We start from the raw sequence: 25,581 nt of genomic DNA, 5'->3' as shown, positions 1-25,581 counted from the left end.
GCCGCCCCCTGCACTGGTCACTTGGCAGTATGGCCACTGTCCACTCAGTCACCACCAGAACCTTCCATGGCTCCCCACCACAGGCCCCAAACTCCAAAGCCCGCCCCCCACCTTGTTCCGGCCACCTGGGGCCGGGGCCTCTGCCCTTGCACCGCCGCCTCAGTGCCCCTTCCGGGCCCTCTCGGCTTCACCAACAACCACAAGCAACCCCCGGGGGGGCCAAGGTCAGGGTCAATGCGGGGAGGGAATCTGGGAAAGTATGTTTCCACTGCCGGCTCCTGCCCTTGGGAATATATCTGCCGACAGCTTCCAGCAACTGTGAACCACGTGCGGTTTTGAACACAGGATGGGGGCTGGGGGCCGCCCACCGCACGGCCAGCCAGGTGACCGACACGCGCTCCCAGCGGCAGGGCCGTGTTGAGGGGCCCCAGTGACCAGACCTGTGCCCAGGGGTGCTGGAGCTCGGTGAGGCCCAGCTTGGAGGGATGGGGCAACACCAAGGCCTAGGGGGACACACCAGGCAGGCAGCAGCCTCCAGCTCTCAGGGCTGCCGGAGGGAGGGGGGAGCCCCTCAGCACCTGACAAGGAGAAGCGGGGACCCAGAACCATGCCTTCCACAGCTCCAAACCCACCCCGATTCCCCAAACCCACGCGCAGTCCACAGAGCTGCCTGGGAAGCAGGGCTCAGTCCCTCCTGGGAACATACAGCCCGCTGGACACCTGGGGAGCCCTTAGCACCTGGCCCCGCGAGGGAGCAGCTGTCGCCTGCATCGTCAGAGAGAGTACAGTGAAGTACCACCTCACTCTGTCGGAGGCCTTGAGGGCAACACCCACGCCTACCCAGACCCAGGAGGGCTGCAGATCCAGGCACAGGAAGACCCCAGATACCAAGAAAGCCAAATGCACTCGAAACAGCAACTCCAGAAACTGAAAGACTTCGCGCGTTTGGCTCAAGGAGACGCCCTTGCTCAGAGCCTATTGACTCAATGTCACCCACTACGCTAACATGCCTCTTTGGATGATTTCCCAGAGAAGGAACGACCGGAAAAAGCGAAAAGTGGTAGCAAGAGATGCTACAGGTGGCAGACAATGGGAAAAAAATAAAATCAAGCCACTATCCACCAGCCAAGTAGGTGCACGTTCCACGCAGAGAAACCCCAAAATACCCTGCTCTCATCTCCTGTGTGTGGCCAGAATAACGGTCCCGATCCCCTGCAGGGAGACGGGCAGCATGCGCGGCAGGACTCAGAACGTCCAGCCCGGCCACCAGATGCCCACGATGACCCCTCGTCACGCTCCCATGGGTTGCAACCACCAAAATGCGCCCCTCGTACACATACGCAGCTTCCAGCTGAGAACCCTGGAAAGAAGTCAGCACGCTCCCCACTCTCTCTACGAGCACAGAGCCTGGCCTAACAGCCCGGGATGTTTTCTGTATGAACGTAATTTTAGATGATTTTAAATGTCCTGTCACGTCAAGAGACGAACTGACCCGGAAAATTCTCTTTCCTGCGCTCAGTTTACAGACAAGGAAACCAAAACCAAGGGCTGAAGAGGCCTGTGCAGGGCCCCGTGTGTGGGGGTGCTCAGTCCTTGCCCTCGAGGAAGAGCTGCCGGAGGGGTGTGAACGCAGACCCCCCACTGACACCTCCGGAACAGGAAGGCACCGCCCCCGGTACACGTGCCACAGAGCTCTTTGCTGCAGGAGAACGGGGCCTGGGAGGAACCTCGCGCTCAGAGACTCAGACCCGGAGTGAGCCTTCGCGGTCACTCAGGGAGCATGGGAGACACCGAGCCCAGAGAGGCCCAGGGCCGGCCCCAGGACACAAGCACACCCTGAGTGCCCGTCCCTGAAATCCTGACCGAGCAGAACGTGGGCAGGGCTTGTACAGGGCAAGGTAGGGTGGGCAGCCCCCCAGTCAAGACGGTCCAGCGCCCCCGGCTGCAGTGTTCTCTCGTTTTGGGTCCCAACTCCCACACCACGTGGTTCCCGGAGACGGCCCAGTGCCGCCTCGCCGGGCGTCCACACCTTCCACACGGCGTGAGGGAGGCCGGGTCACGGCCCCATCCAGGGGGATGCAGGAGAGGCACCCGAGACGTGGGGGTCTGAACATTCACAAATCACAAAAGGCCTTTCAAACGCCTGGAAGAGCCAGGTGGTCCCGGCTCCCACCCCGAAGGCCACATCTTGCTGGAGGCCCTCCCCTGAACCTCCGCGCGGCCCTGGGAAAATAACTTCACGTCTCTGGGCCTCAGCTTCCCCCAGAACCGGGGCACAGGGGAGCACGTCCTCCTAGGGGCGTCGGTGAAGGTCAGTGAGTGACCCACACGAGCCCGGCACAGGGTGCGTGTGAAGAAATGGAGCTCCTGGTAACCCAACGAAGGGAAGCGGCCCGTGAGCCGGGCCAGCATGATGCGGGAGACCGGGACCCGCTGGGATGCCAGCCTCTGGTCTCCCCGCAGGCCTCGTCCCTGACAAACCCCTCACCACAGGAGCCGGAGTCAAGACTCAGGGGCGAGCCGCGTCCAGGGCCATCTGTCCATCCCGGGCCGACTCCGGGCAGCCCAAGCCCCGTGTGGCCTCATCGCAGGGTGCCTGCGGCTCCCAGAGCAGACGTTTCCCACACCAGACCCAGGAGGATGGGCCAGGTCCACCGCACCCTCCGACCAGACAAGTCCCCGCCATCCCCAGCCTCAGTTTCCTCATCTGAAAAGCCAGACCCCAAGAGGCCCTCCAGGGAGCCTCAAGGCAAGGAGAGGAAAAGAGCCAGCCCCTTTCCCTTCCCCACCCAAAAACCCGTTGGCCCAGACACCCAGGGCAGGCCAGAGCCCAGCAGCCCCGGCCTCGGGCCGGGGGCAAGAATCGGGACACCGACCAGATGCGCCGAGCACGGCCGGGCACCTCTCGTGCGCTGGGCAGCCGTGACTGGCCCTAGACAGGCACACTCTGTGCAGACACCCAGCACCGGCCCGGCTCTCCCCACCTGTCCCCCGCATCCCCCCGCCCCGGCGCAGTCACCACAAGCACTGCACCCTACAGACGAGACACAGGCACCTCCCAGGCCATACCGCCCCCAGCGCCCCCCAAGCCCAGCCCTCGCCTGCCGGCCACCTGGGGTCGCCCGCCCGCCAGGCCAGGCCACCTCCCGAAAGAGAGGCCAGAAAGTACAGCCTCATGGCCAGGGCGGGCGAGGGGTCCCACCATGGGGGCGGCCCCATCAGCCCCCGGCCCACCGGCTCAGGGTCCCACGGCCTCTGGCGATGCCGCACGGTGGACGAGCAAAGCAGCAGAAGCCGGCGAGGAAGGAGGCCCGGGAGGGCCAGCGTCTCCGCCAGGCAGCTGGGAATCCGCCGGAACTGCTGAGTTCCCCTTTCCCAGGGCCGCCCGGCCCACCACCCTCACCCAGACACCTGTGACCACAGGCGGCTCCCGCTGGCCGAAGCCAAGTGCTTCTCAGAGGAGAACAGGGACCCCAGCCTCGTTTCCTCCACCTGAGAGCAGTCTCGGCCTTCAGACGACGCGGCGCATGGGACCCTCGCCCAGCCAGGAGCCCAGAAGAGGGAGAGGGCAAGGCCCAGACCGGAGCTCAAATCCACTCCTCCGCTGCCAGCTGCCTGGCCGTGGGCAAGTCAGGAGACCTGGCCAAGCCCACTTCCCCAGCTGCAGGCTGGCGTGAGGGCGCGGGGATGGGGCACGACGGCTCCCCGACGCGCTGCCAGCCGGCACACCCAGGCACGCTCATTCGCCCAGATGTGCGGGCCTGGCGGGGGTGGGGGCGTGGGCTGGAAGAAGCCCAAGCAGCACTCGTGGGGGCCACAGAGCCCCGCCCACCCTCAGGCCCCCACCACGCCTTCCCCCCTGCTCCCCGACAGGAGCATCCTGTGCCCTGACGCGCCAGCAGCGAGGGGTCCTGCAGGAGGGACGACGGCGCAGGCCGAGCAGGGGGGAGGTGGCGGTGCCGCAGGGCCTTGACCGCCGCTGGGAGCCCCCCAGCCCGGGAAGCAGGGCCTGGATGGGACTAGACGAGCCCCGGGTGGGGGCTCGGCCTCACAGCGGGTGTGCAGGAAGTACGGAAGGAAGGAAGCGTTCGTGGCCCCCGGCCACCCTCCAGCCACACAACGGGGCCATTCTCCCGGGGCACAGAATGCCTTCTGTAGCCCAGCAGCCAGCAGCCCAGCCCAGGGCCGGCGGTGGAAGTGAGGGTGCGGGGGGCTATATCACACGGCCTTCAGCCCCGCTGCGCTCTGGCAGGCAAGTGGGGCGTCCTCAGTCCCTGCCCCCCCGAGGCCTAAGGTCCAACCAACACTGTCCACATCAGGCTGCAGGGGCCGAGGCTGCCCGGGCAGCTCTGAGCCGCACATGCTGCCCGCACGGCAGCACGGCCTGCTCTGTGGCAGCTGGCGGCCAGGCCGGCCCCGGACAGAAGGCAGGCAGTGCCCTCACTTGAGCACGTGGAAACCCTGCTGCCCACTCCAGGCCTGGCACTGGCCGTGGGGCAGGGTCAGGGCCCAGGCGGCCTCGCTCGTCCAGCAGGACTCCTACAGAAGGGCCAGGGACTCCCGCCCACGCTGACCCGGCTGCCGGCCCAGCAGCAGTCCCCCTCCCCTGCCCCCCAGGCATCTCCAGCGCACCCCACCATCATGCACCCATCCGCTCGCACGGCACTCTCCACCTGAGACCCAACTTGCTGTGGGACCCAAGCAGGTCCCTTCCCTCCAGGGGGCCCACCACCCACCCCGCCCTGACCATAGAGGTCCACACTCGCTGGAACCCACTAAAGTTTGGGGTTCAAGGATGAAGAGGGAAATCCCCAGGGGTCACACTGCAGAGTGGCGGGTCCAGGACTCCCAGCTCCAGGGAGGGAGATGCGACAGCCTTTCCCACGTTATTTGTCTCAGGTTTCTGCCATGTGCACGTGTGGTTTTCGCGGAGGCCTGATTTTAGCAAGACCCTGGCCAGACGGTCCCGAGGCTGCTGCCGCCCTCCTCCGTACTGGCCGGGATTCCTCATTCACTCCTCTTCACAGCTCCGGGCTCCCTGCTTGCCTGGTTCAGGGCCCGCGACCACACCTGGCTAAGTTCACCCAATGGACGGGGGCGTGGCGAGGGCCGGCCTGCAGCAAGGATCACAGCCCGGCCCCAGTCACAGAGGCAAGCCACGCCCACTCAGCTGTGGCTGGTGGTCTGCCGTGACCCCCGGCTCCTCCTCGGCTGGGGAGGTGCCTGTGAGGCCCTCTGGACCCTAAGCCCCACTGACGCAGTTCACTTGCGCCCAACGAGTCTCATCACTTGAGCGCTTCCGCACCAGGGCAGGAAAGGTGCTCAGCCCCACAGGTGGCAGGCGGGGTCCCCTCTCGAGTCCACAGAGACTTAATCCTGCCTCAGCAGCGCCAGTGCTGGGCCCAGGGCACATCCCGGCCAGCAGCTGGCTCCCAGGCCACCACGCCCCTCAGCCTCAGGCCCCCTGAACACCACCCCATGCCCGGACAGTGCCACCTCCCGTGCCGCCACGACGTGGCACCTCGCTGGCAGGAAGACCCAACCTCGGCGCCCTCAGAGGAGTCCAGCTGACCAGGCACTGTGCCTGTCCCACCAGCTGGGTGGCCTCAGGGGTGACGACGCAACCCGGGCACGTGACCCACCTGTGTGGTGACAACTGGGGGTCCCCTCGCAGGACTGGGTGTTCAGAGGCCCCAGGCCCTGCCACCCCGGCCCCCGTGTGCGTACGCGAGCCACATCCACGTGGGCCCCGAGGCCCGCAAGTCTGCGTGGGGCACCGCCATGTGCCTCCTGCCCCCCGGGGGTCTCACCAGCCAGGCCCTGCCCCGGGCTGGCCCAGCCAAAGGCGCTCAGACATTAGCGAGCACCCGGAACGTGCCAGGCGCCGAGCAGAAGCCCAAGCAGAGCACGTGCTGCCTCCAGGGGGGCAGAAAACGGGGGGCCCGGGGGGGCTGCAGCAGCCCACGTGCACATCTCTTCCCAACCAGTGTTCAGCGACATCCCGTCAGCGGCTTCAAGCTGGCCACGGCGGGAGTGTCTACCCCACAGAAAGTAGAGAAAAACCACAGATCACACCCCCTGCCCCCCGAGCCACAGGGCTGCCCCTCTCCCAGCCCCAGCTTCCCCCTAGATGTAACAAGGGGGTCGGCATGCGGCCTGAATGGTCCCTCCCCTCGCCCCCAGCACCTCTCCATCCCAGAGACCTACTGTTCCTTCCAAGCACAGGGGCCCTGGTCCAGACCCCACTTCTGGGCCTCCTGGACAGTCCGGCAACACCCAAGATGTTGGCCCAGCTGTTGCCCCTGGCAGATAGGCTCTGGGGCAGCCTCTATCTCCCTCCAGCTGTCCTAGACCTGCCTCAGTCTACCTCCTGGCCCCCAGGAGCGCCCCCACCAGGCCCTGCTGCGGCCCCCTGCCTTCCCCAGGCCTCACCCTCACAGTCAAGGCACTGGAGGCTGGAGCCCAGGCCCTAGCCAGCAGCCCCGGAGCCCAGGCGAAAACAAACACACACACACACACACACACACACACACACCACCCAAGCCTCAGCTTCCTTCTTCCCCAAGGCCGGCACGAGAGAACAGCAAGCAGGGGCCGGGGGTGGGCGGAGGCACCAGCCCACATGGCTTCGTTGAGCCCCTGGCGCTGCCCCCTGGCTCAGCCAGCGGCCCCCTCCCTCTCACTCACATCCTGGTGGGGTGGAGGGAGGGGGGGGCTGCTGGAGGGGCAGCACAGAGACCAAGGGCCATGCTGAGGCCGGCGGGCCTGGGCCGGGGGTGACGAGGGCCCCCTGGTGGGCGCAGCAGGACTGCTTACGGCTCCACCTGCAGCCCCCTGCCCCCACCAGGAGCACTTGACTCTTCCTGTTTTCCTATACCCAGGAGGCGCCCACAGGGACACCCAGGAAGTCAGGGGCTAGTCCGCCGTGAAGCCACCCCCTCAATGCCCTGAGCAGGGGCCCCACCCCTGCTGCTGACCGTTACACCTTGGAAAAACCCTGAATTCACCCAGGGGTCTCTATCGATCACTCCCACCAAGGCCAGCCCCACCTCCCTCTCTCAGAGGGGCCCTGGGGCCACCACGGCCAATCTGCCCCACAACGGTCTCGGTGCCCAGCCCAGCGTCCCCGGGAGGCTCCAGCTGGTGTGGCCATCAGCCCCTCTCAGCCCCAGCTCTGGCCCTCAGAGCAGCATGGTCATCCCCTCTGGGTCTTCCTGTCAGGGACACCTCCTCCAGGGAGCCCTCCTCACACCTGCTGGACAGAGTAAGAAGGTCTGGACAGAGCCCCAGCCCTGTAGATGCTAGCTCAGGTCCGAGCCCACCGCCCCAGAAGGCAGGTCTGCAGACAGGCCGGGTCCTCCTGGACAGCAGCCCCAAGCCCGGGCTGGTCACCCCACCCCCGCCCCCAGGCATGCTTGCCCTGCTCCAGCCGCCCCGCCTCCCCCAGGACCTCAGTGCCCCAGCCCAGCCTGCAGGCCGCTCCCTCCCTGCAGTGGTGCCTACACCGGCCCTCAAGGGCAGGGGCCCTCCTGCTTTGCAGAAGCAGCAGCTGAGGCTCAGAGGGCACACGGTGCCCGGGTCACAGATCCAACAAGAGGCTCCGCCGGGCTCAGGCCCCGGCTCTGACTGCCTGCGCGGTGGGCACCACGCCCCACAGCAGGGCCTCCACACGCCCACTGCCCCTGGGGCTCTGCTGTCTCTGCCACAAGCGGGAGAGCGGGATGCTGACCCTCAGGAGGAGGTGAAGCTGCTGCCGACCCTGGAACCCCTGCAGATCTAAGCCCCCCGAACCCCGGGACTGGCGGCCCGGAAGCACCACAGAGGCCTGTACTCTGGCCTCTAACCCCCGAGACCCGGGGGGAGGGGTCTGCAGGTGTTCAGCGGGCCTCGGTGGCCAGCATTATCCCCAGCTGGACAGGAGCGGGACGGCCCGGGCACAGGAGGGCTGGGGTCTGGCCTGGAGGTGCCCTGGGACAGCGGCAGCTGCCCCTTCAAACTGAGCCCACTGCCATGCTTGCCCCCTGGACATCTAGGGACATCGACCCACCCGACCCAGGGGCCTGGACTCCATGCCCATCTGCCTCCCCACCTCCCCGTCCCCCTCCCCCCCAGCAGGTTCTCTGCCCACCTGGAAGGCAGGCACCTGGGCAGCGTCTGCTCCGTGTGAGGCTCTGAGCCGGGCGGCAGGCAGGAGCCCCGCCCCCCGCTGCACAGCCCGGGGAGGGGAGGCTGGGTCTCAGAGACCCCAACCCCAGATCTGGGCCTTGTCCCAGCTCCTCCAGGAGGCACAGGCAGCCCCCGGCCCCCAGTCCCCCGGGCCAGGCCGGCAGCGTGCCCTGTCACGCCTGCCCACGGCCGGGCCCCCGCCGCCCTGGCTCCCAGGCTCCGTGTGACTCACAGGGCCGGCAAGCCACCTCCGGCCCCTCCACAGGCGGCCGCCCTGAACACACACACCACACTTGTCCAGACTTGATGCCGGCGGCCGGCGGGATGGGCCTGGGAACCGGGGAGGGGGTCGGCCAGGCACCGGGCCACAAAGGGGCCCTCAGGAGGGGCCCGGGTAGGTCACACTCAGGCGGGTGACCCAGGAACTGTAGCCCCTGCAGGGCTGGAGCCCGATCCCAAAGAGCCCACAGGCCCCGGGGAGCGGCGCAGGGAAGGGCCTGGGAGCTGGGCCCACGCCCTCCTCGAGTCACCAGCCCAGAGGCCAGTGTGCCCACCAACTAGGGAGGGCGCTGAGCGCCCCCAAACCCAGGCTCGGACCTCCGCCCTCCCCCGTGAGGCTCAGCTTCACCCTAGGGGCCAGGTGGGCCAATGGGCCCTGGCACCCTGCAGGCCACAGGCCTCTGGGTCTCGGGCTCTGGCCGGGGCCACACAGGGAAGCCCACCCCAGGGAGGGTCTCGGCCAGAGCGTTCAGGCCGGGCCCGAGGTCTCAGTCATCAATCAGGACTGTCGTGTCACCTCCCGGAATCAGGGGGGCCGAGAAGGGGTGACGGCCGGGAGGCTGAGGCCCTGCCAGCCGTCAGGGGAGCGTGGCAAACGCCTCTAAGAGGGCGGCCACACCGCAGCTGTAAGGGCTGGAGCAGGCCTCCGACACAGAAGGGCCACCGCCCACCCACTATCCGGGGCGGGGCCCTCCTCAGGCTCCCCCGCTGTGCCACCGCAGCCAGAGAGCAAGGGAGGCCCTGGCCCGGGAGTCCCCAGGAGCCCCCCGTGCCGGGCACCCACCTTGAGGCAGTCTGTGCCCCCTTCGGTCCGCAGGCATGGACACCGCTCCCTCAGCAGCAGGAAGCGGGAAGCCCACAGCAAGTGGGGACAGACCCCCGGGGGCAGGGTGAACGGTGGCGGGACCCGAAGGGGAAATAAAGGCCAAGGGCCCGGGAAGAGCACAGCAGGGACAAGCAGGTAGGACAGGGAACAGCAAACAGGTCCACTCCTGCTGCGCGAGGCAGTGGGCAGGAGGGCCAGCGAGGCGGGAGCTGTGCCAGCGGGCCAGCGGCCGTCAGCGGCTGCAGCTGCTAATGAGTGCGGGACGGACGTCAGCAGGGCCCACCCCCGCCGGAGGGAAGGCGAGGGGCGAGGGGCCCCACCGAGGCAGGGGCTGGCCTCTCTTCCGGGCACAGGATGGAGCAGGACAAGCCGACTGGAGGAAACAAAACAAAGTCACGGCCAAGGATGGCCTGGCTCCCCCCCTGCACGGTTCAAGGGGATCCACAAGGCAGCCGGGCGGGGCCCGAGGGCCACCTGTGGGCAGGGCGTCCGCGGGATCCCAGAGGCAGATGGACACACGGTCAGGCTGCGGCACCTCTGGGGTCCAGAGCCCTCGGTGTGCGGGGGGAACCAGCCTCCCTCCACAAACCCGGCTCCAGGCTGCCCTCCGGAGCGGAGCAGGGCAAGCACGCGGGGGGTCGGAGCGCCCCACCTCTGGCCGCAACGGAGCTCTCGACCGACGCTGGTGAACCACGTCTCAGCCAGCCGGGGAGACAGGGAGAGCTACACCTCACACCTGCCCCCGGGCACTGCCACGGTCTCGACGGGCATCAACAGCGCCCCTCCCCGGGGACAGCTCCCCCCCCCGCCGGGGACAGCCCCCCCCCACCCCCGCCGGGGACAGCTCCACAGGGACGGGGGCCAGGGAAGCATCCTTGTTTCCCTGCAGGCCACCAGGAACGGGCCACCTCTTCTCCCTGCTCCACCCTCCAGAGACAGGAGTGTGTGGCCCCTCGGGGGGCAAGAGTGAAACTGCTCGGGGGCTAGGACCCCCCGGCCCAGGGACTTGCACACAAGCATCACACGGCTACGCCCGGGGCGGCCTGGCTCCCCTGCGTGGCCCCAGCCGATGGAGAGCACGCCTCTCTCCCCATGACGACGGCACCCGTCCCAGAATGCGCCCCTGAAGCAGGCCGGGGTGGCCTGGCACCCATGGTCCCCCTCTCCCCGGCCTCTTCCCGGAGCCCGCGCCCTCGGCCCCTCCCTGCCTTGCCCAGAAGGCGCGCGGCTGCCAGCTTCCTGCTGAGCTGCTTCTAATCCCCAAACGCAGCCAGTGTGAAACCTGCTCGGCACCCACAGCACCACCGTCCGCCGTGCAGCCCCCATCTGGGAGGGCAGGGTGTGGGGAGGGCCGTGGGCTTCGGCCCCGTCCAGCCCCCAGCCAGCCCCGCCACCTCCCCAACACCCCTCCCCCACCCGAGGGGACGGGACGGGTTCCCGGGACACAGGCTGGTCTGGGCAGCAGGGGTCCGTGACCCACAAAAACACACACACACACACACACACACACACACACACACACACACAGAGGACTAGAAAAAGGGAGAACTCAGACTCGCGGGTGAACATGATAAATCTCTGGAGGATGGGGGCTCCCCACTCCCCCGAATCCTGCACAGGCAGGCGATGGGGGGCGGGGACAGGGGCCGACACCCCACATCCCCCCCGAGGCACGTGACCCCAGGGCCTTCATCCGCCGCCGGGCTCTGCGTGGTTAACAATAGGATGTGAAGCGCCCAACCTGTGTGCAGGGCAACCCGGACACCCCTGGGCACAGTGCTGCCCCTGAACACATGCTCCCCAGCCGTGGCAGCCCAGGGCCCGGGCTACAGAGGCCCAGCGACACGTGTGGACGAGTTAACCGGCCACACACACGGTGAACTTGACGGTGAACTTGTCAAAGGCAGAGTCCTGCCTCCTGGGATGAAACAAAGAAACGGACGCACCCCCGGGCCAGGGCCACGTGAAGAGCGGGCCCCAACAGCCCGCTGCCGTGAAGTCTGAGAGGAGCAAAGTGACAGAGGTGAGCCAGGGCTGACGGGGGCCAGCTCTCGCTCTGGGTTCCCCTGAACGCGGGCGATGCGTGCGTTTCACCGCGAGCGCACTGTACCCCAGAGCCCAGGGCAAGCTCCAAACAGGGCCTGCCCCACGGGGGAGCTCGACGTGGGGACACTGCACCGCTCTGGGCCTCAACCCGACAGCCCTGGGGGGAGGTGACCCGGGCTACCCCCATTCTCACCTGCTTATTGCTCAGCGGGGTCACCAGGACAGGCCGTGACCCCTGCACTGGGGAATGGCCCACCGTGACAGCGGGAGGGTAGCCAGCTAGCCTACCAACAACCCGACAGATGACCACCAGTGCCCATGGAGAGCTGTGAGTGCCCACACCGCCTGGGGGCCCAAGGGAACAGGGGTGGGGCCCCCTGGGCCCACAGCTGGGAAGCAGGAAGCCTGGGGTTCTGTACCCAACCAGGTCCCAGAGGCTACTCAAAACTGGCCAGGTCCCTCCCCCAAGCGGTCTAGCGCCCCAAGGCCCACTGCTAAACGCCAGCCAGGCAGGGGCACTGCCAGCATTTCCCGAATGCCCAGTGCCCGGGAGCCCACACTGGGCACTTCAGAGTGTGTAGCTCATCCAGCTCTTTCAGAAATTCTACAAGCATCTCTGTCTTTCTACAGAAGAAGTGAAGCTTGGAGACACAAAGTTCAACCTGCCCAAGGCCACCCAGCTGGGTCAGTGCAGGCGAGACAGGGGTCCAAGGCTGCCTGGGCACAAGGTGTGGGGCTGAGGGAGGTGAGCAGAGAGGGCCAGCAGGGGGGCAGACAGCGGGCAATGGCGGGATCCTCCACGCCACAGGGCATGGAGACACCGACACGGGGAGTGCAGACGGGCGTGAGCACACACGCGGGTCAAGGCGTGTGCACACACACATGCCCTGCTGGGGGCCCAGAAGCCCCTGAATCCCCCCACCTGGCAATGCCCTCAGGGGAGTCGGCAGCGCTCGAGGGTTGGGGGGCTGTGGCTGGCACAGGATCCTCCTGGGTGCTGGGTCCAGAGTCTCCGAGAAGCGGTTCTCTCCTCCACCGGCCATGGGGGGGCCTAACCCCCCCCCACCAAAGGCCTCCTTTTCCTCCACCAAAAGGAAGGGGGCGTCTCGCCTTGCCACTGGAGAGCTCAGCTTTATAGACACTGAAAATCTGTATTCCGTTTTTATTTAAAGCATAATAAACACCAAGATGGGCCGTTATCTGGCTACACGCGGAGGGAAAAGCAGGCTAACCTTGGGCGGGTGGGACTCAGTGGCTGGTTTTGACTTTCTTTGGTTTGGGTAACAGCGTTGCAGGGGGCTTGAGTTTTGTTTTCTCTTTTGGTGGGGGTGGGGTGGGGCGGGGGGAGGTCAAGGTTGCTTTACAGAATCTCAGCATTTCCCCCATCAGCCACGTGCACAAATTCGCCCACCAAAAGCGCTCTCCAGGCCAAACGCGGATCTGATTTCCTCCAGAACCCCACCCGCCCCAGAGCCCTTCAAAGGTTCCCCCAGCGTGGGCTGGAAGGCGCCCCAGGAGGGCTGGGGGTCCCCTGCCCAGCCCCACACCTGCTCATCGCCCCACCTGTGTTCTCGGCTATGAGACAGCTGACCAGCACCACTCAGGCCCGAGCTCTAATGCCAAGCCCTCCGAGTGGTCCTGGGCTAACCCAGAGACGAACTGGGGGTGGCTCTGGGCCAGGGCCTGCCTGAAGCTTCTGCCAGCTGCCTAGGACCAACTGCCTCAGCATCCCACCCCCAGAGCTCCAGAATGGGCCGAGGCCCACCAGGAGACCCCTCAGCCTCCCTCCAAGAAGCTCCCCCACCTCCCAGACCAGGACTGGGCCAGCTGAGTGCCCAGATGCCATGTCGTTCTGGAAGCAGGAAGGTCTCCTCGGCGCCCAGGCCAACGCAGGCCGTGAGAGCCACCTCCCGCCCTCCTCCTCGCCAGACCTCGGCACCCCTGGCCCTCCCCAATCTGAGCCTGCCCACTCTCCACCCACAGGCTTGGGAACCAACTCATTTCCGGGAACACACCAGCTCTCTCACCTCTGGGCTTGGACATGCTGTTCCCTGGGCCTGAAACTCCCCCTACACCTCTCTTGGCTCACTCCAACCCCGTTTGAACAACACCTCCTCCAGGAAGCCCTCCTGATTCTCCCAGCCAGGGTAGGGATGCCTTCTACTACATACCCTCAACAGGGCACTCACCACACCACAGGGTGTCCCCAGCCCACTAGTCTGAGACTGAAGGTCTGGGGCCTCCAAGGGCTGGAGCCGCAACTGGTTCACCAGGCATCCCTGGGGCCTGGCCTGGGGCCTGGAACACAGCAGGCACTGAATAAAGACCAAATGGACTGGAGATGAGAGGTGGGAAAGGGCCAATACAGGCTGCAGGATTCACCACAGTCCTTAAGAACCAGCTGAGTGACCACCAAGTTCCAAGGAGGCCCTAAGGTGCGAGGAGGAGGGCGGGAGGTGGCGCTCATGGCCATCGTCGGCCTGGGCGCCCAGGAGACCTTCCTGCCTCCAGAATGACAGTGGCGAGCACCAAGTTCCAAAGAGGCCCTAAGGTGCTGACAAGCTGTGCAACCCCAGGAAGGCTGAACAACCCCTCTGAGCCTTTATCTCCTCTTCTACAAAGAGATGTCGCATAAGAAGAAAGCGGCCAGGAGGCAGTGGACGTGAACGAGTGACCACGAGGCTGGCCTGTCCTCATCCATCCCCACAGGTGATGAACACAGGTGTCCCACAGCCCACAGATCTGGGTTCGAGTCCTGGCTGCTCAGCTCACAGCTCGGGGGTGGGGGGGCCCGCGGGCATCTGACCCAACCCCACTGGGTCTAAGCGTCCTCGTCCTCCGAAAGGGGACAGTGCCCTCGGCTTCGGCTCCCTTCACGAATCACGGAGCACCCCCTAGTGTGACGCCTACTCCCCCACTGCCCCCCACTGTGCTGGGGACAGGCAGATAGTCAAGGCCAGGCTCTGCCAGGGACAACCAGTCCAGAGCCAGAGGCCTTTTCCAGGAACCCAAAGGGCCCAGTCAGTCAGTGATGCAGCAGAAGGAAGGGTACTCTGCCTTCCTGGCGGAGACTCCACTTGCCTCCCTCCAGCTATAACCTACAGTAGACGCCTACATCCCCGCAAACCAAGCCCTGGGCTCTCTGTGCACAGCTGGGGGAGGGGACAGACCTGCATGCATGCCCACCGTGAGGACAGTCACCCCAGCCAGAGGCCCAGGGAGGGCACCAGACTCACGCAGGGGACCCCTGGCACCGGAGGCACTGAGACCAGGGTCCAAGTCCAGCCCCACCTCCTCCTGACCAAGGACCACAGGAAGCAATGTCACCTCTCTGGGCGCCAACGTTCTCATCTGGAAAATGGGCGAATAAAACCTCCGGACAGGGTTGTTTCGGGACGTAAATGGTGTGAGCTGAGCACGGTGCCTGGGGCACAGCAGGCAGGCAGCAACCACAGTTCCTGGGACACAGCAGGTCCTCAGGAACCGAGAGCCACCTCGGGGGTCACCGCCCTTCCCGTTACTGTCACTCCCAGCCCCAGTGAAGGCGCTACGTGTCACCGGCTGGAACCTGCGTGATCCTCCCCACCAGACCACTGAAACTTCCACCTTACCAGCACGTGGGTCTCCCGACGCACCCTCTGTCCACAGGCCCCTGGCTCAGCGGCTGCCTTGCTGTGTGGCCCAAGCCCAGCCCCTCACCCTCTCTGAGCATCCACTTCCTCATCTATAAGAGGCTGGTCTCCGGGGCCCCTCCCCCGCTGACGGGCGCCGGGCAGACGCCGCGGTCAGGGTGAGGCCGGCCACAGGTTCCTAGAACCCCAGGCCCCACCCCGCAGGGGACCTGGCTGGGGTCTGCAGGAGCGCCGCGCTGGGAAGACAGTCCTGAGCCCCTCTCCTCTTCCTCTTAATCCAGACAGCCAGATTCCAACCCTCAACCCGCTCCACACCCAAGCTGGCAGAGGTCCCTCAGGGATCAGAGAGGTTGCACAGCTCAGAATGGCAGGGCCAGGACCTGCCACTGGGGGTGGACTTTTCCATTACACCACCTCCTCCCAACCTGATCCAGCAGAATCCTAGAGAGCGTGGCCTTCACCGGCCGCAGCCTAGACACCAGTTCCCTGCCTCCTGCTGTGTGCCCCCAGCAGGTCACTCGGCCTCTCTGAGCCCCAGTTTCCTCTCTGAACACTGAGCGTAAGAACACCCACCCCAGGAGGCTACAGGCAGGGCTCCACGAGCCCCGGAAGTCGAGGGCCTGGAGCACAGTGGATGATCAATGAACCTGCAGCCACCATGGTCACTGGCTGCCCACGCACAGGGCAGCCCCAGGCCCACTTCCCACCGTCTCCCCAAGGTGGGCTGTTCAGTAAAGGGCCCACACCCCCAGTCCAGGGCTGTCCACCGGAGGGCATGGGAGCCAGGACCCTTGGCCACCGCCCTCTGCCGCCAGGCTGGTGTGTGTCCCCCCCCGGGCCAGCGGGACATCCTGGCCCGCCTCCTCCTCTCTCCGCCCCTCCCCTCCCTCCTGCCCAGGAGGCAGCATCGGCACAGACTCAGAGGCCTGGGTTCAAATCCTGCCCTCCACGCCAAAGCCACCTGACTTCCGTAAAATGGGCAGGTCACAAGGATTACGTGGGCCCAGGGTAATGCGGCCCTGCCCTGATGTCACGACCTCTGCCCCGCCCAGGTGGCGGTAGGGGAGGGGCGGTCTCTCCTCGTTTCCCCAGGGAGAAAACTGGGAACTGGGCACCCCAAGAGGGAGGCCCCGGCCAGGCCTGGCACGCGGTCCTGTGACAGCTGGCAGGATGTTGGGAAACCCACAGGCACTTATTTCAACACCGCGGCCGCGTCAGCGACCGGTTTCGACACACGGCGGCGCCCGGGGAGGGCCGCGGCCCTCTCGTCCGCCTGCCTGGCCCGACCCAGATGCGGCCCTCGTCCTCAGGGGCGCACAAGACGGGCCGCGTCGTTTCGAAGGTGCAGAGGCTGGCCCCGCGGCCCCGGGCCACCACAGGCCCGCTCTGCCCCAAGCCTCCCGTGGCCCTGAGTTGGCCCAGCGCTCAGCGGGCCCACCAGGGGCCAAGCTCGGGGAGATCACGTTCTAGAAAGAGAGAGCACCCCGGGGCCACTCCTCACCCGCCCCGGGAGGCACAGCCGAGTCAGGGAGGGCTCAGCCCGGCCCGCCCAGGCCTCACGGTCAGCGCACGGGCCCAGCCGAGCCCAGGGCCTGCACGCGGCCTTGCACCCCTTCCGGCCGAGCCCAGGGCCTGCACGCGGCCTGCATCCCTTCCGGCCGAGCCCAGGGCCTGCACGCGGCCTGCACCCCTTCCAGCCGAGCCCAGGGCCTGCACGCGGCCTGCATCCCTTCCAGCCGAGCCCAGGGCCTGCACGCGGCCTGCACCCCTCCCAGCCCAGCCCAGGGCCTGCACGCGGCCTGCACCCCTCCCGGCCCAGCCCAGGGCCTGCACGCGGCCTGCACCCCTCCCAGCCGAGCCCAGGGCCTGCACGCGGCCTGCACCCCTTCCAGCCCAGCCCAGGGCCTGCACGCGGCCTGCACCCCTTCCAGCCCAGCCCAGGGCCTGCACGCGGCCTGCACCCCTTGGCTGAACTTTAAGCAAAAACAAGAGGCGCCTGGGCTGGCAGCTGCCACTCAAGGGCACCCCTGCTCCCCAAAACATGGTCCTGCTGAGCCCCACCCACAGAAAGAAACTGAGGCCCAGTCAGGGCGAGGGACTCGCCCAAGGCCACACCTGGAGGCGCGGGGGCAGCGGGGACCCCACTCTGGCGCCACACCTGGCTGCCCGCACTGGGCCAGGAGGACGGGAGCGTTTTAGTTGGGGTGGGCTCTGGGTCTGAGTTGGGACAGGGTCCACCGTGGAGGTAAATCCTCTGCGTGCCCTCTGCCGTGCGTCCCTGGGAGGGAGGGGGCGCGCCCAGGGTCCCTCCAGCCGCTGACCCCCGGAGCCGGCCCAGGGCCCCCAGCGCCAACTGGCACAGAAATAAGGCAGGTACTTAGGAGGCACCAGGTGGGGTCGCCCGGTCTGGACACAGTGGCAGGGCAAGGCCGGCAGGAGCAGGCCACGAGGGAGGGGCCCCGGTGCTCCCAGCAGCGGGAACCGCCAGCCAGAGGGGTCTCCTGCCGGGGAGAGGGCAGCCTGCCAGGGTTCAAACTCAGGCCCAAGGTCATCAAAACTCAGGCTCCCCCGGGCCCACCGTGGATAGAAGTCACCCCACATGCCCTCTGAAGCCTCCGGAGACGCCCCCGATGGGCACAGACAGGTGGCTGTCCCCGCTGGCCCCACATCAGGAGACCAGGGGCCACAGCTGGCTGCATCCCAGCTCGTCAGGCAACAGGATCCCCTCCCCAGGTGCCCGGGAGCCCCAACCCAGCACCCCGCTAGGTCTTCAGACCCAGCGGAGTCTGGAAGCCGGAGAGGGAAGAGGAGAGCGTTATGCATGGTGGGACGCAGCGCCTTGAACACCGCGCTCGCCGCAGGCGGAGACGCATGTCTATGCACGTACACGTGTACGTGCGCAACTGTGCGTAAACAAGAGGTGTAAGGTCTCAGGCTAATGGGCCTTGCGCTGGGAGGAGGGGGCCTCGCCCCCGGCCCGCACCTCCTTTTCCACCTCTGAACCTCAAGGCTGCAGGGGACGGCAGGGCAGCTGTGCGACGGTGCCCGCCTGGCCGGAGAGGGAAAAGGACGTTCCGAGGTCACTTGGCCGAGAGGGACCCAGGCACCCCAGGCTGGACCTCAGAGCCAGGCCCGTAACTCCCAAACCCAGTCAGCACCCGAGGGGCGAGGAGACCCTGGACTGGGCTGGGGGCGTGGGGACCTCACAGGGACAGGGCGACATGACCCCAGAGGCCCTCGCCCCTCACACCCACACACGCGTGTGCACCGCCCACGGAACGGAGCCCGATTTCACTCAGAAAGACAGCCAGCGCTCCGCACTCTCTGCTGCCTGGCCCCTCACTCTGCAGGGAGCACGTCTACCCCATCCAAGTACCGGGAGGTCCCCGAGGCAGGGGCCGTCTGGCCCCGGGAGGGAAGCCCCAGGCCCTCGGGGCCGAACTCACCAGAGCCCTGGGATGGCCGGGGTGAGAGCTGCTCCCATCTTCCTGGAAGGGGCCTCGCCTCCTCCTGGGGGCCTGGTCACACCTCCGTCCAGCCCCCGACCGACCGTCTGCTGAGCCGGTGGGGGCACCGGGCACTGGGAGCCCGGACTGGACTGGACCACATACCGGCGTGTCCTCCTTCACCGGGAGGAGGCCTCTGCAGGGACAGGGGCGCCTGGGGACAGGGCCCAGCGAGAGGTCTCAACTTAAGGCCTCTCCTCCACCTCCACCCCCCACCCCCATATCTTACACACGTGGTAAGCGGGGAAAGGAGCCTCCGTAACTGAAGAGCGAGAACCAGGTGAGAGACGGGCTGGTGCTCCCCAGGCCGAGGGCCTCCAACCCCAGACCCCGGGACTCAAGCCAAGGAAACTCCTGCCGCTGCCCCTCAGACGGTGGAACGAGTCCCGGGAGACGGAGAAGACGCAGGCCGACACCCGCTGCAGCTGAGCTCGGGCAGCCCGGGCCTGGAGCCCAGCGCTCACGCCGGTACCTCCACAGGGTGAACGAGCTGGGTTGTTTAATAACAAATTACAAAGAGCCGGCGGGGAGTGTCTTATCAGCAAGGATCTCCGGCAGGGCCCATCCCGTGGACTGATGTCAGGGAGCTCTGGGAATGATTTAGCTTAATTAGCAGTTCCTGCACGGTCAGCAAAAAGCGCTGGCTGAGCCGGGGCCCGGGAACCAGCGTAGCCGCCAGAGCCGGGGCCCTGGGTGACGCCAGAACCAGAGGTGCCAACAGGTTGCCACGAGGCAGCACGGGCACTGCGGGCGCGAAGGCCGTCTCTGCCCCTCAGTGGGCGCGTGGGCTCCCACGGGCCCACCGCACAGCTGGGCAAGTCGAGGCCCGGGAGACTGCACTCCAGGCAAACTCAAAGTCCAGGGCACACCTCGAAGACCGGCCGAGAGAAGCCCACCACGCCCTCCCTGGCAGCCCGACAGCTTGGCAAAGGTTCACGTCCCATCTATGAGCAGCTGGCTCCTTTACTGCTCTGTGCCACCTGCCACAGAGGCCCGAGACCACCACCCAGCCACCCCCTCCAAGGGCAGGGAGGCAAGAGGCAGACCTTGGTCCCAGGGCGCTGCATGGCCTCGGGCAAGGGATCCTCCGCTCCGGGCCTCAGTTCCCCATGTGTCCGTGGATGGCCCCTCCCGGCCCTTCAGACCCCAACACTGTTATTATCTCCAGGTGCAGCTTCTGGAAGCAAGAAGCCCAGGCCAGGCTGGCCCGGCTCGGGACGAGGCCCAAGCCCACCGGTGGGGGACGCTTGATCCCCACCCTCCCACGCCAAGCCCTGCTGCGCTGGCCCAGGGCCGGCCTCACGCTGCCCGAGGATGCTCAGGGCTGGGGCAGCTGTGGCTGGTGCCGGGGAGGGGGCCGCTCCCTCGGCCCTAGGAGCCCGCCGCAGCCGGGCGCTCTGTCACTGACACCAGAGGTAGCGAGTTCCAGAGGGGCCGGGGGAGCACAGGAGCAGCCCTGCCGAGGAAGCTGGAGCCGGCCGGAGATCACTGTGGATTCCTGAGCCCGTGCCAAGGCCCTGGGGCCCGGAGGGGCGGTGAGCCATGCAGCGGAGAGGAAGGCCCTCGCCCCCTCCCCATGCGTGCAGGGCATGCACAGGGGACCACCCAGGCAGCGCCGACGCCGGAGAATCGCCCCCAGGACCGCAGTCCCTCCCTGGCCGCCTCCCCGCCGGGGCCTGGCGTCTCCCAGCCTCAGTCTTCCTGTGCGACCGGGCACAGCACGGTCCGCAAGGCCTGGCCTGAGAGATGCTGGCCAAGTGTCAACCCCACCCCCCAGAAAGGAAGGGGTGCAAGAAGCTGGCGCCAGACAAAATCCTACAGCCTTAAGGCTCAGGCCAAGAGAGAGCCATGCTCCCAGAGGTAATTCGCCTGAGCCCCTGACCCGACCCATCACCTCTGGGCTACCCACGGGCTCACACGGAGGCCCAGCTTTACCAATGCTGAGCGTCTGTGTGTGTGCCTTTCCCCACCAGCCAAGCCCCCCAGCGTGGGACCCGTGCCCCAAGCTGGGTCCTGATCCAGGCAAGATGAATGAACGGCGTGAGTTCTGCCCAAAGCATCTTCCCTTGCATCCATGGAGTGTGCCAACTGCCCCTCCCCCAGTCCGCCCAGCTCCTCGGAGCCACCCCCGCCAAGGCAGCCACCAGGGTCAGATGTAAACCGGTCCCTCCCAGGCCCACCGAGGGACAGCAGGGCCCCAGTCCCCGCACACAGCACCAGCTACTGGGCCCCCAGCGCCCCAAGCAAGGAAGAGCAGGGGGCCTGGCCACGCACAGCACCAGGGCCTGCCACCCACACCAAGGCCGGCGTGAGACCCAGAGAGGGGCCAAGAACGCCCAGTCTCACACCACAACCGGGTGCCACTGCGTGTCTCAGGGGCGGACACACCTGCCAAACCCCATTCGCAGGGGCAGGGTCGGCCCACACTCCAAGCGCACCCAGGGCCAGGACCCAGATGCCTCCTTGGTCACCCGCCCAGGTACCGCTGCCCCGCCCCCGGGGAAACAGCTGGTGGGGCAGAGGGTTTCGGCCGGGCACCAGCAGGCCGGTGGCTGTGACCGAGTCTCCACCTCTTTGTCTAAAGCAGGAGTCCCCGAGAGGACCCCGAGAGATGGCACACGGGGTGGGGGGCTCTCCCGAGGCCCGTGTGCAGCCAGCCACAATCGTCAGCAGCCCCTGGCCACGCACCCACCCCACCCCCACCGGGAGCTGTCAGCTCCCCACCTCCTCCCTTCCAGCGCCCGGACCCTGGCTACGCTGCCCACCCAAAACCTCACAGCCTTTACCACGAGACACGCCCCCACCAGATGCTGCGGGACTGCCCGCCCCCACGGGGTGACCTCGGACGGGCACAGCCCTCTCCAGCCTCAGTTTCCTCATCTGAGAGGGGAGGGGGCGGAAAGGAGAAAGGACCTGGAGATCCTCATGCCCTGTTCAAAGGCCAGGGCCCACATCCCAGCTCGTGGACCTCTTGCCCTGCCGGGACACACGGGTTCCCACCTCACGGCTCCTGCACCCTGGTCTGGAAGGTCTGGGCAAGACGCCGTGGACCTCGGAAACTCAGCTCAGCTCAAGATTTAGGGAGAAAGATCCATGACATCCCGCCGGTGGAAGAACCTAGAAAAGCAGGCTGGAGGGGGGGGGCAGGGCAGAAGACCGGTCCGGGAGGGGGGTGCCCTAGTAACCACGCCCACAGCGCAGGCTGCCGGCTTTGGCGGGGGGGGGGGGGGGTTGCCGTTCTTTTCTCTGGCTGTGAAGTTCAGCAAAGGCTCTTCCCCCCCAAACTGCTAAAGCAAGTGGAGGTGACAAAACATTCCCGCCCGAGGTTTCCGCAAAGGGCGCGACTGTGTTTACCCAAAACTCACACCACCCAAAAGCCGGCGCCCTGCCCCTCCCACGCACCTGCTGGAAGGTGGGCGCTTCCCCTGACGCGAGGAGGCCCAGCGGCCCCCCCAGAACCCGGTGCTTTCACCGTCGGGAAGGTGCAGCGAGGGGCCGTCCTCCGAGGGCTGTGCTCAGGCGGACGGCGGCTGCTGCCGCGCCAGCCAAGCGTGACCGTGCGCTGAGTACCTGGCACGGCCCAGGACGTGGGCTCCTGGAGGTGTGCTCGCCGGGTCCCCTCTACACGACCCTCTCTGCCCACGTGCCCCGTCGGCGCCTGCCTAGAAACGCTGCCAGCAAGTCACAGCAACGGCGGAGACAGGCGCCCCTGCAGGGTGAGGGCCAAGGAGCACGCCAACAGGCCCCCAGCAGAGCTTTCTCCTTTCTCCTTTCCGCCCCTCCCCTCTCAGATGAGGAAACTGAGGCTGGAGAGGGCTGTGCCCGCAGCATCTTGGGGCTCACCCCTGGCCCATTCGGGCTGGGCGCTTAGATGGGAAACCAGTAAGCCGTGAAATGAGCTGATCCTCTAAATGGACCCCCTTCCACCTCTCCCCTGCGGCAGGGAAGGGGGTGGGCAGACAAGGCCGGTGCCTCCTGGGCCCAAGGCTTGTCTCCCCAGGGGAGGGGACGCCACCTCTGAGGCCGGCCCTGCTGCCACCAGGCTGTGCAGAAACAGGGAGCAGCGAGGCCTTGCTGCCCACACACCCGCGGCCATCACTCACAGTACGCCCATCACAAGACACGAAGACCCCCAGAAGGCTCCCCACCACAGACAGAGCCCTGCAGCCCCGGGAGGGTGACCATACCGTCCCAGACCTGTCAAAGGGAAGGGGGTGGGAGGAGGGGCGCCAGCCCTGCGGCCATCCCCGTCCTTCTCTGACTAAGGACAGCAAGCGTTCGCCCAGACCGGGGCTGGGAGCTGGGGAGGGATGGGATGGCCGGGTCGGAGGGCGCCTCGGGCCCGAGAAACATGGTGTGGGAGCCAGGCTCAGGCGGGGAGGCAGGGCTTCTGGCGGAGGAGAAGACCCCTCCCCAACTCCCACTTGGAGCCCCGACAGCCAGGCTTGGCCATCATCAGGAGCGTCCACCCCGGCCAGGAGCTGGCCACGAGAGACGAGTGGCTCCACACAGACTCTGAGGCTCACCCCTGGGGATCTCTGGTCTCTCCTGCTCGGGGAAACAACTCACGTGGCCCCAGGGCCCCCGCCCCAGGGAGAGAAGGCGGCCCGTCTCTGGGAGGCAGCTCTGCAACCTCGAATACCACCGTTTATTCGCTCAGAGCACCCGCGGCCGCGAGCGCTGTGCCGGGTGCTGGGTGCACAGTGGGGACACGGCCAGCTCCACTCCCGCCCTCTGGAAGCCCAGCCGGGCAAGGCTGGGGGCAACCCCGGACCAGCCACCAAAACACGCTGCCTGGGGCAGGAGGGAGAGACATGGGGCTGCGGGAGCGCCCACGGGAACCACAGCGGGCGCGAGGGGTCCGGGAGACGCCCCGGCCCCGCACAGACCTCTGGCCCCCATACACGAGACGATCAGGAGCCGGGGGGGCAGGTCGGGCAAGGAACACGCGGGGCCGGGGCGGGCGATAGCCCAGCGGCGATGGGGACACTGAGGCACGAGCGGGGGCTGCCCCAAGCAGCAGGGACAAGCAGAGCCCACTTTCCAGAGCCACGTCCCTCCTGACCCCCTCGGGCAGTGGGACAACGTCCAGGAGAGGCAGTGCTGGCCAGGGGCGAGCTCGGGGCTGGGAGGGGGCCAGAGCTGGGGCACGTCGCCTGCACCTCCGTCACCTGCACCTTCTGGCCACGGCTGTCCCAGCACCCCCTGGATGGACTCGGGCTGGAAAGAGCGAGAGGGACGGGGGGTGGGGGCGTGGGTAGCAGGGGGTGACGCGAGGAGGGACCACGGGGCCCGAGGCGCCAGGACAGCTGGGCAGGTCCTGAAATGGGCCACTGCACACAGTGGGTCGCAGGCCCGGATGGCGTCAGGGCCAGCGCGGGGACAGCCGCCCTGCCGCGAGGGAGACCTCGGTCTCCCCACCCGTGACGTGAGCTCTCCAAGTTTCCTTCTGGCTCTGAGACCAGGTGCCAGGCCCAGAGAAAGCTCCAGTGTTAATTAGTTCATGAGCAAATTAGCAAAATGGTCACCGCGTTACTCTGATGAGACAGATGCCAGGACACATGGCAAAGTCAAGTCTGACACCGAAAGGCTGCTCGCTCCCATCAGATAAACTCCGAGCGGAGCCCGCAGAGGAGGCGCTGGCCGCACCGGGCTCAAAGGGAGCCGGGGCGGAGGCAGGCACCTCACAAACCCTGCCAGGCCTCCTGGGTTCCCAGACCACCCGGAGGCGGCTCCCAGACCCCAGACCAGAGCAAAGATGGGGCTCAGCTGGGGCTCTCACAGGTCCCAGCCCAGGACCCCTTCGCCCAGCCTGCCCAACAGCCCCATTCGGCACCCGCCCGGCCTGCCCCCGCCTTGGTCCCCCGCGTCCACCATCCCCCAGGCGAAGTCCCAGGTCTCGGCCCAGCCCGGGGGCAGCCCCACTCCCAGGGACCCCAGGCCTTGAATGGGGCTACTCCCTCAAGGACGTCCTGGCCAGAACTCCTCCCTGGGTGGTCCCGGATCCCGGGTTGCCCCCGGACAAGTCAGACCCTGGGACCGAAGCGGGGGCCCCTCTGCTGCTAAAGACCTTTCAACAGGCTTGGAAGCAGCGTCTGGACGAGGGGTGCTGGGCAGGGCACGGCACCCACGTCGTCCCCACCGCCTGTCCTCCAGACGAGGAGGCGGGCTCAGGGATGCCATCTCGAACCCAGCACTTCTGCAAGGCCACAGGGCACACCCGGCCTCACTGTCACAGCTCGGTCCCGTGACCAGCACGGGTGGGAGCGGGGAAGGAACAGCTGCTTCCTGCCAGCTCGGCCCTGGCCCCGACCACGCGGGAATCTGCAGCCCGTCACCGGCTCAGGCAGCGGCCGGACGCCGACCCCTCACCCCGCAGCCTGGGCAAGGCCACCGAGAGCAGCACGTGGCTCCCAGCCCGGGCCTGGGGACCCTGGGACCACCCCCCCACACACACGCCCCCACCCCCTGGCCAGACAGTGAGAGCAGGGGCTTTAGGTAAGAGCCTGGGGGCTCCTGCCACCTCTGCCTCTTGGGGGGTTAAGTGGCCATGACAAACCCAGCCCGGATCACGGCTGAAGGACCGGACGCGGCACTCAGCACCGCCAGTCCCACCCTGGCTCAACCGCCTTGCCTGGCTCCTTGCCCCCTCTCCAGCCCGGGACCCCGGGAGGCCCCAGAACCTTCTGCCTAGCCTTGGTGGGGCGACAAGGAGCCTCAGTGCGTGAGCTCCTTCCCTTCACAGGCCAGGCCCACCAGAGCCCCCCGGGCTGCCCTGCCCAGCTAGACAGATGGCCTGAAGCAGCCCATGAGAAAAGTGGCCAGGAGGTCGGCCAGGCACCAAGGGCTGTCACAGGACCTCCCGAACCATGGCTGTGTGTTTGGGGAGGGCGGGGGGTGGCCACAGGAGGGGCCGCCTGCCACCTGCCCCCGCCAGGGCTCCACCGCGGCTGGTTCTGACCCCAGAGCCACAGGTACCTGCCCTCTCCTGGGATTCAGGCCACAAACGATTACTGGGTTTTTTATTACTTATTCAGCAGAGTGAGTGACGGGTCCTTCTTAACCAATCTTCGGGAAAAATCAAGCCCAGGCCCACGGAGAGAGAGTGGGGGCCAGCCTCCTCCCC

The 25,581-nt window shown here is 67.0% G+C and overlaps 1 protein-coding gene across 5 annotated transcripts in view; it reads right to left on the bottom strand.

Annotated features, from left to right (window-relative positions):
• Nucleotides 1–25,581, bottom strand: part of RXRA (retinoid X receptor alpha) — a 96,653-nt gene that overhangs the window by 38,032 nt on the left and 33,040 nt on the right. The window contains exons 1-2 of one of the 5 annotated variants that reach the window (XM_067742793.1): nt 18,689–18,936; nt 18,396–18,609 (exon numbers count right to left, since the gene is read on the bottom strand). The exons of 3 other annotated variants lie outside the window; for them this stretch is intronic. The gene's annotated coding sequence lies outside the window, so the exon portion shown is untranslated. Of the gene's footprint in view, nt 1–18,395; nt 18,937–25,581 lie in introns of those variants that run through there. One more of the 5 variants, XM_067742792.1, reaches the window with a different exon arrangement.

Source organism: Pseudorca crassidens, chromosome 7 (genome assembly GCF_039906515.1).
Source record: "Pseudorca crassidens isolate mPseCra1 chromosome 7, mPseCra1.hap1, whole genome shotgun sequence".
Taxonomy (NCBI): Eukaryota; Metazoa; Chordata; class Mammalia; order Artiodactyla; family Delphinidae; genus Pseudorca; species Pseudorca crassidens.
Note: the sequence above shows the minus strand (reverse complement) of the source record. Positions and strands in the feature narration are given on the sequence as shown.